Source organism: Antechinus flavipes, chromosome 5, assembly GCF_016432865.1.
Source record: "Antechinus flavipes isolate AdamAnt ecotype Samford, QLD, Australia chromosome 5, AdamAnt_v2, whole genome shotgun sequence".
Classification (NCBI taxonomy): Eukaryota; Metazoa; Chordata; class Mammalia; order Dasyuromorphia; family Dasyuridae; genus Antechinus; species Antechinus flavipes.
This window is the reverse complement of record NC_067402.1, coordinates 231865719-231887763: the sequence shown is the minus strand read 5'-3', so window position 1 is coordinate 231887763 and position 22045 is coordinate 231865719. Positions and strand designations below refer to the sequence as shown.

Below are 22045 nucleotides of genomic sequence, written 5' to 3'. Positions count from 1 at the left end.
ATGGAGGAATCTACAGAAGCCAGATTTGGTCCCTCAAATTTCTCCCTTAAAAACAGATGTGGAGTCTTTAATGCTAAAGATCAGGCTTAACTGCAGAGAGAGGCCACAGAATTAAAGCGAGATTTGAAGAAAACTCCCTACTCTTGGCTGCTATTTCCTTCCTTCCTTTCTTTCTTTCTTTCTTTTTTTTTTAATAATTTTTATTGACAGAACCCATGCCAGGGTAATTTTTTACAACATTTTCCCTTGCACTCTCTTCTGTTTGGATTTTTCCCCTCCCTCCTTCCACCCCCTCCCCCCGATGGCAAACAGCCCTATACATGTTAAATAGGTTACAGTATATCCTAGATACAATATATGTGTGCAGAACCAAACAGTTCTCTTGTTGCACAGGGAGAATTGGATTCAGAAGGAATAAATAACCCGGGAAGAAAAACAAAAATGCAAGCAGTTTACATTCACTTCCCAGTGTCCTTTCTTTGGGTGTAGCTGCTTCTGTCCATCCTTGATCAGTTGAAACTGAGTTAGATCTCTTTGTCAAAGAAATCCACTTCCATCAGAATACATCCTCATACAGTATCGTTGTTGAGGTATATAATGATCTCCTGGTTCTGCTCATTTCACTTAGCATCAGTTCATGTAAGTCTCTCCAAGCCTCTCTGTATTCATCCTGCTGGCCATTTCTTACAGAACAATAATATTCCATAACATTCATATACCACAATTTACCCAGCCATTCTCCAATTGATGGGCATCCATTCATTTTCCAGCTGCTAGCCATTACAAACAGGGCTGCCACAAACATTTTGGCACATACAGGTCCCTTTCCCTTCTTTAGTATCTCTTTGGGGTATAAGCCCAGTGGAAACATGGCTGGATCAAAGGGTATGCACAGTGTGATAACTTTTTGAGCATAGTTCCAAACTGCTCTTCTTGGCTGTGATTTCCAAGAACCACAGAGTTCTGTGCTTTAAACTCCCCAGTGCTTGTCCAGAGTTCGAGCAGGAGGAGCACTGGAGGGGAGACTGCTTACAAGATTCAAGCTGCTCCCTCACTGCCCTCCAGCAGGAGTTTGGGGCTTGGTCAAGTTCTAGCTAGCTCCACCACAACAGCCAAACACCTGGTAGTCAGTAAGATGAGATGGGCTTCTTCATTCTTGCTCTGCAATTCTGGTCTCACCTGCCCCTCTCCCCATAGAGTGGGGATAGAAGGGGAACCCAAAAGCCGTCTCTAGACCTCTTCTCTGCCTTGCCAGCTTGGTGAACTGTCATTTAAATGCTCCTATCCTGTTCCCTTATTGGGGTACAATTTAATGGTGAGAGTGGGGACTCAATTTTCTCTTCTCAGACCTCCAGAGAAATTTCTTAAGGACGAACTTTTAGTTAGAGTTGAGAGAATCTGAGAAGTTTAACTGCAGTGTTATCTTGATCTGCAGTCCTGACAGGCAGAGCCACGCCCTTGGTGATCCCAGACCCATAGTCTATTTCTTAAGGGAACAGGAGCTGCTTGAAAGCATGCTTATCCCTACATTTTAATCTGCAGTCTCAGCAGAAAGAAGTCCCTAAATGCAGCCTTGAAAGCCCTAAATTTTCTAGCCTCGAGGGGCTACAAGGTTTCTTTAACAAGGCTTCTTTAAGGAGCTCACATTGCCTCCCAGTCTGGCAAATATTTGGACATGGCTGGGTTTTGCAAGGTCTGGATTCCCATTTTTGGGACTTGCCAAACCTTTCTACGATTCTATTCAAGACCCCAATCTTCCTTTTCTAGGGGGACCTTTTAAAACACTGAAAGCCAAACTGACTCTCTGAGTATGCCACAATCTTAACCCTGCCACTCTGTTCCCTGACACCTCCCCCAACCAGGAGAAATTAGGCAAATGCCCCCTTGCAGGGGGTTCCAAACTGCTGTGGGTTTTGTTAAAACCCAAAGGCTCTGCAGGGCTGAGAAGCCTCTGAAGGCATCATGGCACTTGCTAAGTAAGCCTTGCTAAGCTGGCTCCTTGCAGAGAGACAAACAGTCTGGCTTTTACTTCTAAGGTATTTCAGAGTACTCCTGTGAGCGATCTGGAGGAAGAAGGATGAAACTGTCTGTGCCCTTCTTTCTCTCACTCTCTTACATAACTTTTTCTCACTCCAAAAATGAGAACTCTTTGCTCCTAGTATTTTCTCTCCTACTTTTCTTGATTAGCATTCTACACCCTGGCCAGCAATTAACTCCTTAGCATAATTAACTCTTTAACTACTTTAAGCTAGGGAGCTCTGTGGGCATTGGGGATTGTTCAGCATTGTTGGGTGGGCTATCATCGTCCTTAAGGCAGCCCACAGACGGAACCTGATGCATTTTTTTTGGCAAAAGGCCCCATTCCCAAAGGTCACCATCTCAACTCTGAATGACACCCCACTTTTAATCTGCTCCTGAGATTTGTTTCCTCTCTGCTTCAAGCTGTGAATTTTCAATTGCTTGATCATGCCTTCAGCTTTCAGATCATGGGACAACTGATTGGGACACACAACACCCCTCAGATGCCCTGCTTGTGTTTTCAGATCTCACAACTCCCCTCCTGGCTTGAAATGCCACCGCCTTTTGCCCCCAGTGAACTTGGGGATATCTCTATGATCCTTGCCATCTCGAAGCTGTTACAGAAGAGACTTTTGCCCCTTTACCCAAAATGAATTTAGAGGTGATTGCTTGAAAGGGGGGAAAATGACAGGGAGAACCCTGAAATTGTCCTCCCTGACTATGGGGAACTCTTGAGAAACTCTCCTTTGGGAGAGGCCCACCTCAGGGAATCAAGATAAAGTGGCTTTGATGCCGTTAGTGGCAATGCAGAGAATTGTGGGGATCTTCTTTTTGGTCGGAAATTCAGGTCCAACATAAAAGAATTCACGAACCCAAAATATGTGGCAAAAAAGGAAGTTTTATTGGCACTGAGAAGTCAGCTTTGCTAGGAAGACTGACTTCCTCAGTGACAAGGTCCTGGCAGAGAAATAACAAGAGGTTTTCACTGAGAAGGTCTCTTCACAGTGGGCAGGAGTCCTGGCAGGCAGCTGTGCCAAGGGGAGAGGTCCCTTGGCATGGCATAATTCCTACTCTGGATTTCTGCAAGAAAATGAGTTTGAAATTGCTTTTTTTATAAGAGATCTGAGACTGGGGTTTCAATTGAATGGGATTCCTTCAATGTTGTCACTGCCCCTAGGCCTAGATTTACAATTGAATGAAACCACTTAAATTATATCAGAATTAAGAAGCAGTGCTCCTGGACTAATTTTCAACTCAATAGAGGGTACAGCTAGTCACCACAAGATAACAGAATGAAGTCACTTTATCTTGATTCCCTGAGGTGGGCCTCTCCCAGAGGAGAGTTTCTCAGAGTTCACCTCCATGACCCTTTTTCTCCCCCCCCCCCCGCCCCCCCAATCAAGTCAGGGAGGAGAGTTTCAGTGTTTCCTCTCATCAAGGACACAAACTTTAAGTGATTTACCCATAGAATCCAGCCAGTCTGGATTTTCCTGATTTTCCTCTATCCACTATGTCACACATTTCTAAATACAATATGATGATATATACATATTCCATGACCATAAAGCATATGAGCTCAACTAGCATTTTCCATCTCCTGAATGCAGGTCCCTTTTAAATTCCATCCAGACACAATTCTACTCAGACCATGGAGGCCAGGAGATGTCTTCAGGATAGGAATTAATGGGTGCAGCCAGGACAATCCTTAAAAGAATAACTAAAAAACTAAATTTTATTTCTGTTGTTCCATCATATCCAATTCTTTGTGACCCTGTTTGGGTTTTTCTTGGCAAAGATACTAAAATGCTTTACTATTTCCTTCTCCAATTCATTTTATAGATGAGAAACTGAAGCAAGTGGAGGCCAGAGTTATATAGTAAAGTATCTGAGGCTACTTTAGAACTCAGGTCTTCTCGACTCCAGGACCATAACCTACCTATTCACTTCTGTACTGCTCCTCTCTGCTACTCCCAAAGCTAAACAGTACAGACTAAATCAAGCTTTATGACCATCAGAAACAAAATGTTACCTTCCCCATTTTTGTAAATATGAGCTTGTTATGCCACAGTTCTCTTTAACTGCCCTGACTCAGTTTCCCTGTCTCAGTTTCCTTAACTGTTCTGTCTCTGACCCAGTAAAACTAAGGATTATTCGCTCTCGGGTTATAAATTAGCAAGATAAAAGAGTAGATCTCCTGACTCTTTTATGGATTTACAATATCCCTTAAAATATTCCAAGATAATCCACGATATCTTTACTTCTTTGTCTCCGGATTTTTTAGGGTTTTATGGCTTCCCCTCCCTGATAAAAACTTTCCCTCCCTTTCTCTTCTTTGTCTCCAAAAAGGTATTTAAGAAGTTGGGGTTCCTCCATTCATTGCTGGAGAATGGCGTCTGGCATCTGGATGCTGGACGCTGGATTCTTTGGGTCCTCCAGCCCTGGGACCAATATGGATTCCTTGGTCCCAGTATACTTATCTCTGTCTGACTGGATAATCTGAGACAAGAGTCCTGTCCAGTCAATCTTACTCTCCCATTAATAAAAATATTAAAACTCTCTAATCTCTCTCCTGCCTCAGTTTCTCCGGCATTACAAGCTAAGTTTCAGACAAGGAATATGAGGTTACATATATATATATATATATCATGAGCATGAAATATTTTACATATTATTTTAAAACCTTTACCAAGATTTTTGTCTAATTATCACATGAATTCAGGATGTTTCCTTTTAAAATGTAGTGTAATGCCATTAAATGGGAACTGACAAGAATTCACTAAGAAACAGGTGCTAACTTAGTAAACATGTGATAAAGACCAACATATTCCCTTTAAGTTGTTACAACTTAATTTTGTCCTTAAAAAAAAAAAAAAAAACTGTAATAACCTGAATTAAATTATCTGAATTCTCAGGAGTTTCCTGGAGTGGTTTCCTGGAAATGGAGTCTAGGGACTTCCATGAAAATGAGAAATGTCTGTCTTGGGACTTGCCCTTGGGGATGGGGTGGGTGGGTGGGGAAACATAGTATGCAAAACAAGTTTTTAATTTGAGAAAATACTCAGGTTTTAAAAATTCAGTTATGTATAATTAGTTTTAATTACAAATACTAATTGCCATTTAAGAAAAAAAACACAGTATGTGAATTCACATTTTCTGAATAGACATCAGATAGTGGTTTTCATTTTTATTTTCATTTTTTAATGAGACATGGAAATCCTATTAAAAACAAAAATTTTCTTTTGTTCTGACTGAAGGAAATCATTTTAAAAAAATTAAAAAGTGGGATTAGCAATGCTCTATTTCCCAAGGGACAGAACTGATAAACAAAATGAAATGTTATGGAACTATCTCCAGAACACTCTGAAAGAAAAAACAGGACTATAAACGGCTTCAAGGAAAAAACCCCCACAATTTTAGTTCCTAAAACATCAAGTTATTTCCCAAGAAAAGAGAGACTAGATAAAATTTTTTAAAAACCCACCAAACTAATAACTGCTACAGGAAAAGAAGGAAAATTAAAATCTACTAGAGAAAGAAAACATTTTTGATATTATATAAAAATTCTTATGCTCATAATCTAAAGTTTAATGGGAATCCAGAGACAATCTAGTCTCTTAAAAATGAGGAAACTGAGGCATGGGACTTGTTCAAGAAACAGTTAAGAAAAGACACTCCAACTTTACAGAATGGATGAAAGTGTCTCTTTAATGAGGAGGGAGAGTGGGTAGGAAAGAGAAGTAGTGATAATGAGAAGAAGAAAAGAAAAAAAGCATCACTGAAGTAGTTTAAAGAAATGCACCAAAGAAAACAATCAGTCTATTAATAAACATTTATTAAGTGCCTTCTGTTTGCCAAAAAGAACCAGATAACATGATGGAAATCATATGTAGCAGTAATTCATGTTACCTGGTCCCATATTCACTTTACAAATATCACAAGTGATAGTAAAGTGTTTGTATTTTTTAATCCAGAAAGATTAATATAAGCCTTATACCCCAAGGAGGACATTCATTATTAAGAAGTCTCTATTAACACTAATATATTTATAGCAGTACCTTTTTTGGTAGCAAAGAACTAGAAACAAAGTAGATGCCCATTGATCTGAAGAACAACTAAACAAATTATGGCATATGATTGCAATGCTCTATTATTGTACTGTAAGAAAACTATGAATGCAGCACCTTTTTTGGTAGCAAAGAACTAGAAACAAAGTAGATGCCCATTGATCTGAGGAACAACTAAACAAATTATGGCATATGATTGCAATGCTCTATTATTGTACTGTAAGAAAACTATGAATGCAGTGAATACAGAGAAGCACTGAAGAATTGTATGAACTGATAAAAGTAAGTAGAGTCATGAAAACAACCTACACAATGTAAAAGAATTATCACAAAACAATCAGAAGTGAATGCTGCAATGTAGTCTGATACTGTAGACAACACTCCCCCAAAAAGCTAGGGGAGTACCCAGCATTGGGACAAGATAGAGAAGTTGAAAGGAGTACAGCCAAATAGGAAATGAAGAGATATAACAAAACGAAATAATGATCACAAAACAATCAAAAATGAACATGGCATAATTAAAAAGAACAAGCATGACCCTAAAAAAGAGAAATGAGAAAACTCTTTGGGAACGGTGGCCCTTCCACTGGTAAGATACACTTAAGTTATTTTCAAATCTCTGATGGTACTAATCAGTTTTGCTAGAGGTTTTTTCTCTTTTTTCTTTAAAAAATTTTTTTTAAATGATTTCTTATATCTTTATGTACAATCTTTGTTTTCTGTTCTGTATATAAAAATGATTATCTTTTTTGGTATTTACAAAACTAAAAAAATTTTACTTACAAAAAATATGTCATATAGGATGGTTCTCTGGGAGACAGCAGAAGTAAAAGAAAAAACTCTGGTAATGTAAAATGTAAAAGATATTAATAACCATTTATTTAAAACCACAACAAAGAAGTGCCAAGGTGAAAAAAACATTATCAGAGCAAATTTTTCAATGAACTTTTTTGTCTTCCTAAAATTATAATCTGAAAGTTTAAAGAGGAAGAGACTCCAGTTCTATAATGATCCTTTTAGAAGTACAAAAATGTGGAATACCAGAATGAAAACTGGATTTGGAGTCAAGTTCTAGCAATCTTACTTATTGCATTTTGCTTTGTCCATCAGTTATCTCATCCATAAAATGAAGGTATAACTTACCCTTCAAGGTTATTCTGAAAATCAAATTAGATTTTTATATATAAATTATTATCCAATGCTGTCATATCTCCAGAAAGGGCAGAAGAATGATCAATATAGTATTTGCTGCCTGATAATCCCAGGAGAAATGCCAGGAGCAGAACAGAAGTTTGTACAAATTGCCTTTGATACTGTCAGTCATGAAGGCTTATGGGAAATTATGCCAAAATTTAGTTTCCTGAAGAAGTTTATCAGTATTGTATATTATTTTCATGTCAGAATGGTTGCCAAGATTCTGAATAATGAATGATGCCCTTGAACTTTTCCAATCACCAATGACAAGATACAAGACTGTGTGCTTAGTTCTATGTTTTTTAGAATGATTTTTTTTCTCGACCATATTGTCAAGATTCAGTGATGATGAAAACAGCATAAAGGTCAACAACCACAATGATGGTAAATTCTTCAATTTGAAAAGGCTACAAGTTAAACCTAAAGTGGAGGGAGAGTTGGTGCATGATTGAGTCTTTGTTTGCAGATGAAGATGCACTCAATGCAGCCTTTAAAGCTGAGATGCAACAAAATATGAATAGATTCTCTGTGGTTTGTGTTAATTTTGGCCTAAATTAATACCAAGAAAACACAGGTGCTCTATCAGCCAGAACTAAACCCTCCATATGGAGAATTATCAGTTATAGCAAATGAAAAACTTTTGAATACTGTAGATAAATATAATTTGCAGGGATATACACATTGATAATGAGGTTGACATATGCATTCATAGAGCTAGCTCAATCTTTGGGAGACTCCAAAGGAAAGCATGGGAGAAATAAGACTACCAAACTGAAGGTATATCAAACAATTGAACTGACCTTATTATTGCATGTCTATGAAATCTGGACAGTGTTCAAAGCACTATGCCAGGAAACTGAATCACTACCATTTGAATTGTCTTAGGAATATTCTGAAGATCATCTGGCAGGATAAGATATGAATGAAGTCTTTTCTCAAACTAAACTACCAAGCATGAAAATTCTACTGCAGAGAGTATAATGGGCGAGCCACATTAAGACTATTTTATTGAGAATTCACACAGGGTGAACACTCAAATGGTGGTCAGAAAGAGTCTCCAAAAAAATTGGAAATGATTACATATCTTGGGAAACACTGGCACAAAATTTCCCAGCATAGTATGTTCTCATCATAGAAGGTGCTATGCTCTATGAGCAAGAATTAAAGTTACTCAAAAAAAAAAAAAAAAAAAAAAAAAAGGTATGTACAAAGTTACAGTGAATCCACCTCAAATGTTCACATGAACTATATTTGTGCCCGACCTGTGAGTAAAGCCTTCCAAATTTATACTGATCTGATCAGCCATAGTCAGACATATTGTAACTCGACTCTAACACAGTGATGTTATTTTGGATTCTCTTTGAGGATGAAGGAGAATCAATTCCTACAGAACATTTAATTCCAACATCATATGCACTATTTGATAAAATAGGCAAAGAAGTAGTTCTATAAAATTCCTTGTATCCTTGTATGACACAAATATGTTGCAAATGGAATCACTAAACAAAACAAACTAGAAACCAATTTTCCTAATGGATACTGATGCAGAAATTTTAAATAAAATACTGTAAAAAGCTTACAGCAATATAATATAAAGATTATATACTACGAATACATTAAATTTATACTAGGAATACAGAGCTGATTTAATATTAGGAAAACGAATGGCAAAATTGACCATGCTAATAACAAAACTAACAGAAACCATATGATTATCTCAATAGATGCTGAAAAATCTTTTGACAAAATACAACATCCATTTCTATTAAAAATACCAAAGGACATCAATAAATTTGAAAAAAAAAAAAAAAAGAAGCTTTTCTTAAAATGATAAGTAGAATATCTCTAAAACCCTCAATAAGTATTATCTGTAATGGGGAAAAGCTAGAAGTCTTCCCAATAAGATCAAGAGTAAAGCAATGATGTACATGATCACAATTTTCTACTAGAAATGCTAACTATGTAAATAAGAAAAAGTGCCAGAGACCACTCTTGAGGATATGCCAAGAGACCATGTCCTTGAACATTGCCATGTCCTTGGACGCAGGAGACAAAGAGCTAAGAAGATTAGCATACACCCTAAATTCCTGAAGATTAGATAATGTGTGTCCCAAGAAATCGGTCATCTCCGCCCAAAATCTAGATAACAGTATACTCTAGGATTTCCGCCACACCTATGGTCCGACATTCTTCTCATTGTAACCCCCCACTCAGAAATCCTATTTAATTAAACTCTCTTCATTCATTAAACAGAGACATTCACCATCTTAAATCTTGAGTTGCCTCTCTGTCTCTCCGATTCCATTCCCAAGCACGTGGTGCTTTACAGACTGGTTGTCTTACAGAGCCTTTGCTCCCCCTCGGCCCCGGCTCCACTCGATGACCCACTGTTGATGTCCTGCCGGACAGGACAAAAAAGCAATTAAAATGGGGAGTGAAGAAACAAAACTATTATTCTTTGCAGATGATATGATGGCATACTTAAGAGAATCCTAGAAAATTGATTAAAGAATTCCATGAAATAATTAATTTTTAGCAATTACGGGATATAAAATAAATCCACATAAATCATCAACATTTCTATATATAACCAACAAAGTCCAAAAGCAAGAGATAGAAAGAGAAATTCTATTTAAATAGAAATATAAACCATATTAACTGTAACTATAGACAATATAAAATACTTGGGAGTCTATCTGCTAAGATAAATTCAGGAACCATAGCAATGACCATAGTAACCTACTGTTTGATAAATCCAAATACCCCAGCTTCTGGGATAAGAATTCACCATGACAAAAACTTTTGGGAAACCCGAACAACACAACATAAATTAGGGATACTTATAATACCAATACCATATACCAAAATTGGGTCAAAATGGGTACATGATTTAAACATAAAGGATGATACAATAATCAAATTAGGAGAAAATAGGCACACACTACTCATTTCTTCCTAATATTCTCTCTTTAGGTAGGAACTAATTGTGTGTGCGTGTATGTGTGTGTGTGTGTGTGTATCTATATTTAATGTAGCATCTACATCTTTTTTTCCTCATTTTCAATTGACTTAGTTTGCATTATTCTACAGTTATAATCTTCTGCTTGTCTTTTCATATCTTCCCAACTCCTTCCCCTCCTTCTCCCTTTTCTTCCCTCTCCCCCCTCCCCCCTCTCTCACGTTTTCTTGTCTTGCTCGTAATAAAAATCATCATTAAGGTTATCCAACATTTTTATCACTAATCTTTGAAAATGCTATTCTCAGCCAAGCAATAACAGTTGCTAAGTGACAAGTAAGGGTGAAGATTAGAGGAATGAGAGAGGGAGGTAAAGGATAAGAAAACAAATGGTACTTTAAAAATATTAAGATGCAATTAGACTAGTCACAATTCCTATCAATTATACCTCTCAATTAAAAAAAAAAACCACTTGAAAAATGTCTATGCTTCTTTTTAAAATAAGTTTTCAAAATGCTCCCTTATGCCTTTCCACAATCCTAATAGTGAGATTTTATTAAAAAAAAAACAAAGTCACTATCATGAACGAAAAGATAAATTACAGCCAAACTGTGAAGAGCTCTGGCATGCTATGTTCTCTCTATCCAGAGAAAGAAATGTCATGTAATGAGCTTTCATTTCCCAGCCTGTTTTATTCCTCAGATAGAGGAAATCAAAGGAAAAACTTCTCTGCTCCAAACACAGTTAGAGGTGAATTATATTTTTATTTTATTTTATTTTTATTATTTTTTATTTTATTTTATTTTATTTTAAAGAACAATATCTATGTTATGCAAGTCATTCTCAAAAAGAGAGAATATACAATTGTGAATACACAATTTAAGATAATCTAATTTGACTTCACAAACTCTTCACAAATTTTTCTTATGAGATATAGTCCAAATATCAAATTCATAGAAATACACAAGCTCAATAGGACTAATGAACACGGATGCAAAATTTTTTTCTTTTTTTTTCTTGTCATTGTTTATTGAGATATATGAAGATCCCATTACATTAACAGAGTACAGTTGTTGAGCCACTCCTCAACTAATCTGTGCCAAGTTTCGTCCCAGTTTTTTCTTTTTTTTTGCTTGTAATTTCTTTCTTTTTTTCTTTTTTTTAAAAAGCTTTTTATTTACAAAATATATACATGGGTAATTTTTCAATATTGACCCTTGCCAAGTTTTCTGTTCCAAATTATTCCCTCCTCTCCACCTCCTCCCCCAGATGGCAAGTAATCTGATACATGTTAAATATGTTAAAATATATGTTAAATCCAATATATGTATACATATTTATACAGTTATCTTGCTGTACAAGAAAAATCAGATCAATAAGGAAAGAAAAATGAGAAAAAAAAAACAAAATGCAAGCAAACAACAGAAAGAATAAGAATGCTATATTGTGGTCTACACTCAGCTCCCATGGTCCTCTCTTTGGATATAAATGAATCTCATCACTGAACAACTGGAATTGGTTTGAATCATCTCATTGATGCAAAATTTTGAAATAAAAATGCAATACATCCAAAATATTATTCACTTTGACCAAATTAGATTTGTACCAGGACAATTCAACCAGCATAACAATTTAATATAAAATTGATTATATTAATCCAAAATATCCTGAATCACTTGATATTAATAATTGAAGAAATACTTATTTGCAAAAAATACTATAAAGGGTAGGCATAAAAGGGATGTTTTTTAATCTAAAATATAAATATAAAAAAATTTTGTAAAACAAAAAGTTAGCATTATTTGTAACTCAACAGCTCTAGAAGCTTCCCCAGTAAATTTAGGGACTACAGCTCCTTACAATTTGACAATTTTAGAAATATTAGTGATTGCAATAAGAAAAGAAAAGGAAAGTAAATGCGTAAACATTGCACCAAAAATTTCCATTTGCTGATCATATGAAGATATGCTTGGAAATTAAATCAGAAGTGAACAAGCAGAGAAACTAAATGACATAAAAGCTTCGGTAAAGCAAGATACAAAATAAACCACAAAAAACAATTGCATTTCTAAATAGTACATGTTCTTAAGCTAAAATAAGCAAATTTGGGTTTTTTAAAAATATGTTGGTCATTATATTTAAATATAATTGGTTTCCTTTATATTTCTATATAATATATTTTATAATTTGATATATGTTATATTATATTACATATTTATGTTACATTACTTATTATATTATATGTTATGTATTGTGTTATGAATTATATTACTTACATATTATACATTATATATTATGCAAATTTATAATTTTATAATTCTATATAATATATTTTGTGAATTTAAAAAAACATATCCTTATATGTGATATAAAAACAACAACAAAATCTAGGAGGAATAGTAAAATTCACACCATACCTAGGAGTCAGTCTAGTTGGGCACATGTAAGACTCATAAAAATACAATTATAAAACACTAATGGAAGTAAAAATAACATATACCTAAAGGGATATTCTTTGTATATGATAAGACTACCAATATAACAAAAATTATATAAATACCTGAATAAATTTTCAGATTTAGTTCTGTACTGATCAAACTACTGAGGGTACTTTATATAGCTAAACAAAAATAATTAGTCTTAGAAGGTCAAAAGTTCTACAATTTCAAGGAAAATAATGAAACACATAGTAATAAAGAGAGGGTGAAAGAATTTCTGGACCTTAAATTAAATACAAAGGCAGTGATATTTGGTTTGGGTGAAAAAAACAGAAAAGTATATCAATGGAACAACAGAAACTAAGGGAGAATCAACTGAAATCTATAGCTATGGTTTCAATAAGCCCCCAAATTACTTGGAAAGGAACTTTCATCTGACCATGACTACTGGGGAAAATGGACAATGGTTTAGTAGAAATCAGATTTAAGCTAACATATGGGATAGGAATGGGACTTTTGATTTCATTAGTATGGAGAATTCTCAATGAGGAAACACTTGAGAGTTGTTTAAAGCCTTAATAGCCACTTGCTCAGGTCACACAGTCAAATAAGGAACCATATCTTGGATGATAAAAAAAGGAATAGGATAAAAATGAATACATAGCTGAATAGCTGAATTAAAACTTTGGGGACAGACATTCTGTGTAAATAAAAGCCATTAAAAAACTATAAAAATTCCATGGAATTATATAAATTATATAAAAAGGAAACTCTATTAGTTACCTTTTAAAACCATATGTAGGGGGAGGTGATCATAAAAGATGAAACAGAAAATGAAATTTCCAAGTTTTTTCCATTAATAAAATCAGCTATAATAAAAATAAAGTATCACCTGGACAAAGATTTCGACACAAATTATTCTAATAATGTTTTTGTTTTTTATTTGTAGCCTCCTCACTTAGCACAATGTATGACACACTGTAAATTCTTGCTTAATAAATACTTGTTAATTATGGTGTCATATTCATCAAAAGATACATAGGAAATTGCTCCTTAAATAGTTAAAGGGTATCAGATCTCAAAAGATGAATTGCAAACTTTCCAACAGCCATAATTAAAATACTGGTTCAAATCACTAAGAGAAATGATAATATTAAAGATATATTTTTTTTAAATCTGAGAATTCACTTCCCATCTAAAAACTGGCTGATTACAAAAGATGCCCATGGAAAGACAAGTACATACTAGACAGACAAGTACCTAATATGCTGCTGCTGGACCTGTGAATTCTAAAAAACAGCTAGAAATTATGCTCAGGAAATGACTCAAATTTCCATATCTTTTGGTCTAATATATTTGGTATCTACATAAAACAAGTCAAAGACAGAGAGGCCCCATATATACCAAAATATTCATACCAATACTTTTTGTGGTAGCAAAGAATTGGAAATATAATAAATAACAATTTGGGTGATGTCTAAACAAACTGTGGGAGCATGTAATGGAGTATCCTAAGAAACAATGAATATTTCAGATATAGAAAAATGTGGGAAAGGATGAGATAAGCAGGGCCAAAATACATAAACATACACACAATGTATGTATGTATAGGTATGTGTATAAAATATTAGAATAATGAATGGAAAGAGAAACAGTAACAGCAAAAATTGAGTATGTATACTTATACTGATTACAATTTGACTCAAAGAAGTGAGAATATATAGCTCTCTCCTCTGAAGTGTAGAGAACTATAAATAAGGATGATTTCATATACTATCAGATAAAAGAGTTGATTAACTTGTTAGTTGGGATCAACTACTTCCTTCTACTCACTCCCTTTCTTTTTTAATTATTTGTTACAAGATATGACTTACTGGGGAGGGGAGGGGAAAATAGAAGGGTATATAATTAGATATGAAGTTGATATATGGGATTAATAAATATTCTATCTTTAATCAAGAAAACCATTCTATCCACGAAGATAGATATCTATATCTACACCTATGTAGTTAACTATCAAGAGAGATAGATATACCCAATATATTTACCTATATACCCAATGTGAAGTGGAATAACTACAGCCTAAAAGTAATAGGAAATAAACCCAGCCCCATATCCATATGGTCATGAGAAATGGTTTCTATACCAGAAGTACAGTAATGCTTGGGTGGTGGTGTTTGCCCTTTGTTGTCAATGAGGACCATGACATCAGGGAAGTCTTGCCATGACATAAACATGAATTGGATTTAAGGGAGTCTATGCAAAGTCACCAGTCTCACATTCACCATTGGGTTCAGTGGCAAAATACTGATCAGTAAGATTGGAGATGGCCTGGATGAAGTGGAAGACCTTGGCTTTTTTAAGCTAAGGTCTTTTCCAAGTTCTCAGTTTGACTGAGGCAATGTCCAATCAGTGATTAAGACTAGGTAAGAAATGAGGAGGAGAATTAAATTTTCTTTAATTTTTTTAAAAAGTGTGTCTCTAAAAAGAGAGAGAGAGAGAGATATGTATATGTATATATGTATATATTAGGTGTATCTATCTATGTATCTAAATCTGAGAGGGGAAGACTCTCAGGTTGGTAAAATTAGGCAGAAAGAGTAAACCAGACTTCTCATCTGAAGAAAAACAAAAATGGTCAAAATGGGGTTTTTTCCTGGCCTTATAAAGAATAGATACTGTTAATATGTCTTTTATAAAATACATTTGCACACCTCAATTTCCATCAACAAAGCATTAACTCAAAGTAGAATTCCCGCTCATCACACAGACAACTGGATAATGTGGTAGGGCAAAATGAATGCTGAATTTGGAATCACAAGATTTGAGTTAGAATCCTTGCTCTGTCAGTTACTGCCTGAATGAGCCTGAGAAAACTTCTTAGTCTCTTAGGTCTTCATGTTCTTCATTTCTTAAATTGAAGGATTGGGAAAAGTTGACCTTTAAAATTCATTCTTGCTCCAGATTGATTATGCTATGATCCTAACATGATCTAAACAAGAAATATTGTTTAGGGATGAATCTGCAGGGCTATCCAAGACACAATTCCTCTTTGCAAAGTTACAAGAGTTATGGGGCCAAGGGCTATGGAAAAGCAGAGGGAAAAAAAAAAAAAAGATTTCCTGCTATGTCCCAATAGCCTGAGGAACCAACCTAGAGCATGACCTTTACAAGTTTCCCAGATTTTGAGACAGAACAGGAAGAATTCAAAGCAGTTTAAGAGCATAATTTTTAAAAGACCAAGACCACAAGTACTCATTTCTTTCTTCTAATTTACCTGTTACTATTACCGTAGAAATTAAGAAGAGTCAACCCTCATGAATCAATCTTGAGTAATAACCATACTTTGGGAACTCATAAGATCTTACTATACACAAAGTGGTTGATCTGCACATGAGAATTCAACTGACTGTATGAGATGACCAGTTAGCATCATTTTCATTAAAGGTTGCCAGAAAGATAAGTACAAAATAGCTTTCATCTTAGAGGATTTCTTTTAGATATAACATGATACAGTGGTAAGTATAGGATCTGGAATCAAATATATGGTTGTATATAATTGATAAGATCTATTTTAAAATCTTGTTATGATGTTGTGTTGATATATAATGAGCATTCATCTTCAGCCCACTTAATGTGAACATCAGTCCATATTAGTGACCGATGCAATTTGCACTGAAGTATGTTCAGCAAGTAGGATACAATATTTCTGATTTGTTTTATAGTATCTTACTATCTCACTGCAAGTTAACATAAGCAAGTAGCAGGAATTCTATCCTTTTGATTATCTTAAGTAGAGTCAATCTACAACCTTGTGACACCCCACTGGTTTCTTTAACTCTTGGAATCAATTATCATTATAATGACAAGGTTCCTACCAGGCATCAGAGTTCCATCTCAGATCTTACAAAGTCTCCACCATATAAAATCCTGGCAGATATCCTTCCCTCTACTTTTGTCATTTGCTACAATGACGATTTTAAATATTTAACCAGTTCAAGGCATTATTCCTCACTAATACAGACAACAATGCCTTAGCAAATGATACTTGAAGTTTAATATTCTTTCAAGTAAAATGTTCTTAGCTTTAATTATTTTCCACTTAACTTATAAAGCTGCTCATGCCCAGAGACCAAACATTACTACTGGGAATTTTATGGGAGAAACAAATGTGAGACTAATGGGAAGTCTGACTTAAATATAGAAACACTGAAATTAGAAATCACCACAAATAAATTAAACTTTAATTCTTATTATTGGTTTTTACTATAATTAGGAATTTGTTTTGAATGTCAAATTTGTCTCTCTGTCTTCCTGAATATATTGTGGGTTGATTTTTGCATTCTTCAGTGGTAAAATATCTTTCACCATGACTAAAACCTACCATTTTTCTTCCTAGGATAAGAAATGATATAATGCTAGAAAACTTTTTTCCATTCTGTTTTTTGAAGAGTATAACTCCTAAGTCTATTTTCTTTAGCCTAGAATTCTGTATGGGCACTACTTAAGATCTGGAGTCTGAGAATTTGGATAAAAATACATCTTTATATTTTTAATACTTATATATAAAACTTTTTTATTTTTTGTAGTAAATTTATTTTTAACACACATTGTTTTATGAATCCCAATATGGAAAGAAAAATCAAGAGCAAAAGAGAAAAACCATGAGAGAACATAGCATGTGTTGATTTATTATGTATAAAACTTAGCATTTTCTTCAATTATGAATTTCAAAAAAAAATTTTTTTTTGAGAAAAGGTTCATTAATTTCTCCAGATGATAAAAGAGGTCCACGACACAAGAAATTTAAGGATTTCCATTTTAATGCAAAAGTCATGGTAGCCCGAGAGCAAAAGCAAAAAATATCAAAACGATGGTGCTTATATGTGGTGGGATGGTTAAATATTCTCTTGAAGAAATAAAGATTAGTGAAATCATTCAATCTGGAATGTCTTCACTTGAAAGGTTGGATAAAAGCACAGATTTCCATTGTGATTGGTTGAATCATGAAGTTCATACAAAAAAGAACATCAAAGCATTTGGAAGAGAAATTTTTATTCCCAATTTTCTAAGAATTTTCTTTTTTTAACTGTGGCAGTAAACCTGGCTTCTAACATGGAAATATTGGTATTTCTATTCAAACCTATGTTCCTGAAATTGATGACAGTACTCATTTTTAAAAATTTGCTTTAATATACAAATAAAGCTAAAGGCCTTTTTTACTCAATAGGCTTTGCTCTCTGCAAAACATGTTAGTATGAATATTTTTTATAAAAATATTTTTAAATAGGAAGAAAATTCAAGTAATTAACTATCTCTTTGAAGATAGTAATAAATAAGCATATATTCAAGGCCAATAAGTCAAACTCCCCTAAACTCTCAAATATGAAATTAAAAAAAATAGTTTTAATCATATTTATCTATTTAAAAGACAGCCCATCTGATTCATCACTTATTCAAACTTAACAGGAAAGATTTTTATCTTATTTCTTATACCACATGGAAATTATTCTCCTTTTTAGAAAGCTAGAGGAGATAGGGACATTTATCACCATGTATATAAATAAACAGCTATAGATGGCTGCCTCTACTCTGTAATACCAACGACAACTTCAGATCAGTAACCAAAAGAGCTCTCATTTTGAAGGCCAGATAAGATTGCATTTTGCAAAAGAGAATATTGCCTATTGACAGGAGAAAGGAGACATTGTTGATTCTGAGAAAAATACATAACAAAGACAAGACTAATAGTCTTACTACAGAGTGTATATAGTGGCAACTCTGCTAGCATACACCATTCATTGTACTTAACATTTCTTCCAGGGCTCTAATCTATCAGTGCCTCATAGGGGATTCCTCATGTACAAGGATAGGACAAAAGATGCTTTTGTGACCTTATGGAAGGAAATTAATTTCTTAATTTCATACCATTTAAAGCATACGGCCATGAAATAATAGGGCCCTTCAAAATAAAAAAGAATACAATTCTATTATGTCATTCACAATTACACAACCTTTCGAGAATCAAGGAGTAATTCAGGGGAGAGGAAATGCAGGAGTGAATCAATGCAGTAGGCAAAGATAGCAATAGCAACAAAGTGACAACAGAAGCCTGTTTCTATATGTACATAAGGAAACAAGGTTGTAAAAGCAGGAAACTGGCAGAGGTTATACTGAAGAGGCAGATGAGGCATTATGGATAGTGCCTGCTAATTGATGTCCTGCTCACAGGTAAATGCTTCTTTTATGGGACAACATTACAACTTGGGAAGGTACATGAAAAGGAAAGGCAGGGAAGCAAGAGGACAGAGAAAAGTGTTATAAACTAGGTCAAATCAAGAGCTACTAATGAGGGAAGGTTGACTTCTAAAGTATCAGAAAATATCACCTATAGCATGATGGTGGAAGATGAATAAGAAACTATTGGAATGGGGTAGGGAAAGAAAGGAGGCCTTGCTTTAGAAATGGGAGAGATTTCCACTGATAAGTACTCCTGTGAATGAAGAGAGATGAGGACTCTACACTGGATTAGGAATTTAGAATTTTTGTGCTTAAAAAAGTCGATTTGTCCAAGAAAGAGGGGAAATTGGGGCCCCTAGGGGAAACAGGTACCCAGAGGAGTGGGAGAACATGGAAACAGAAGGGAGATTTCCAAGCAAATGTAGGGAGGAAAGTTCCCCCAATGGTGGGGGAAGAGGTCTACTATGGAGTAATATCTTGACATTTCAAAATAATTGGCATTGTTCTGAGAGTGAGCAGGAATGGAAAGGGGGAATCCATGGAATAAGCCATGCAAAGCAGTGGCAGAAAATGCCTGGAATGGAGACTCACAAAAGCTTTGATTCTATGAGGAATACAAAGAAAAGAGGGAAACCAGATGATTACTAGAGTCATGAATCAGAGAATGAGGGTGTAAAGTAAACAACAAGAGTAGATGATAAAGAGAATAAGAGAAATCCTTTTTGGGGGAAAGAATGGGGAAAAATGTTAAAACAATGAAGGGATAGTGATTTTTGTTATGAATTAAAGGATTGCATGGAACATATAAGTGAAGGCAGAAAATTCATGTCAGAATAAGGAATAGGAAAGTAGTTGATTTTCAGATCCAATTTGCAAATTAACTACTGAAGATTTGACATTGCATGGTATGTCTATTTATGGCCTTATAGAGCATATGTAGCAAAGATGTAGCATAGTACAGCAGAGAAGGGATACTCTTGAGATCAGAAAGAACTGATTTAAAATTTTAATACTGTCATATATTAGCTGTGGACAAGTCACTTAACTTCTGTTTCCTTAGGAAACTCTCTAAGACTACAAATTAGAGAAGAGTTTCCGCTGTGCATTTCACAGGAGAAAATTCCCCATACTGGTGAAATCATAAGTCTAACTAACCCTGTTCAATGCCTATTAAGTAATACTCCTGTAGCTATTGAAAACTGTCTTTTAAAATCATTTTATTGCCAAATTATTATCAGTGTTAATTATACCCATTCTAGGTTTCTCTGTCTGAATGTAACATGCTTGAGTTTCAGATAAAAATACCATCTAGTAGATGTTTATGAGCAATCAGACAAATAAATAAGTTGGGGCACACAAATGACTAATGGTCATATGTTAGATTTCATTTTGATACACTAAGAATGTCGGGTATGGTAGAGTGACTGAGTGTATGTATGCACATGTATGTTTTCCTGCTAGCAGACAAAACTATAAGACTTAACTGCTTGATATTCATATTAGGCAGGCTGCTGGTAAATCTTTTATATAGAACATGCTTAGCTCTCATAAACATGTTGGTAGATTGGGTGACAAAGAGTTTGTTAGTAAACTAATGATGTTTTCAATAAATTTAAAAAACCCAATGAATAGCTTAAATGAACTCCTTAAATTAATCTCCTTAAAAGATTTGAATGCTCAGTAAAGAATTAGGATCACTGGTGATGGCTGCACCATCCAGCATCAAAATAGTCTGAATTCAAGGTTTCTTGCTCACAAATAATGATGGAAAGGGGATGGAAAAAAAGGAATAAAACTTAATGGAAGCTTATTGGCATCTAAATCATCATAACACTGAATAATCCAGTAGCAATATATACTATTACTCTGGAAATTAAAATAGTTTTTGAACTATTTGAACTACCAAAAGGAAATTCTATACAGTTTTAGTTACATTTCATATAAACATCATCATCTCAAGGACAGTCCTGCTAAAGCCTACAACCTTGGTGAAATTACTAAGGTGGGGGGAAGAGAAGCAAAACTGACTCATGGTCAAGTTGACATGTCACTGTAATGTGACCATGTGGATTTCCTGTCCTATGTTTATAGTGTTCTGGTTAGTTTTCTAGAGGTCTCTGGGCCAACCTTCGTTTCATCAGAGTAATCGCCACGAGAATAGCCAGAGATAAAATCCAAATATCTTTATTGTTTCCTTCACAGTCTTGTCTCCTTGTCTGGGGCCCAGGCTAGCTTTCTGGAGGTCCTACAGAATGTGTCTTGGTCTCTGTGGGGGAGACAGGAGGACTACAACAACTGTCTCTGTCTTGAAGTCTCCCTAAGTCCGGGAGCTTGTGCTCTAGCCTCCAGCCACCACAAAGGTGGGGGATGGAATGAATGTCTCTGGCTAAGTTTGTCCCAGCTTATATACTCTATTATAATCACATAATTGTAGGTATGAATCTTGTAGAACTATATTAAGTACTAGGTACGTGTATTGAACTAGATAGAGAACTATTAATCACCATGCTAAACTAGATAGCCATTGTCTTATCAACTCCACTGAGTTAACAACTTATAAGAATCCTTGTTTCAAGTACAGAGTTCTGGCCCATTACATATATTGATGTGTAAATGTAGTTGTAAGCTGTGCTCCATCCTAATTCGACTGCAGCAAAAAGGCTGTGGACTTATTTAATTAAGATTAAACATCATCTAATTGATATTTAAAAATCAAGTCTCTTAGGAAGCTTTATCATGTAGAAAAAAGACAAATGCCATATATCTTTTCTATCTTGATTTATGTTCCTCTTTGGGTCTTTTACAACTTATAAAGACATTCAGACTTTAGCAGGTTCACTGATAGATGGCAATGGAGTTTAGAAATTTTTGCTTATTCGCAAAATTTTCACTTTTAAAATGCCTTACCTTCTCAAATATTATATAATTATAAAATAGATTTCTATCTCTTTCTTCTCTATGAGTCCTATCTCTCCCTTTTGGGGTTCCCTCTTTCCCCCTAACTTCTCAAATCTTCCTCTTAAGCATCTAAGAACTGAGGAAGTTCAAAAGGAATTGAGACATTTTGCTGGTGTGCTCTGTAAAATATGGGGTCTAGTTCAACTTTATGTATTGTAATATTCAGCTCATAATTG

At 34.8% G+C, this 22045-nt stretch overlaps 1 protein-coding gene across 9 annotated transcripts in view; it reads right to left on the bottom strand.

Annotated features, from left to right (window-relative positions):
• PPFIBP1 (PPFIA binding protein 1) overlaps positions 1 to 22045 on the bottom strand; it is a 245262-nt gene that overhangs the window by 84646 nt on the left and 138571 nt on the right. The window lies entirely within an intron of this gene.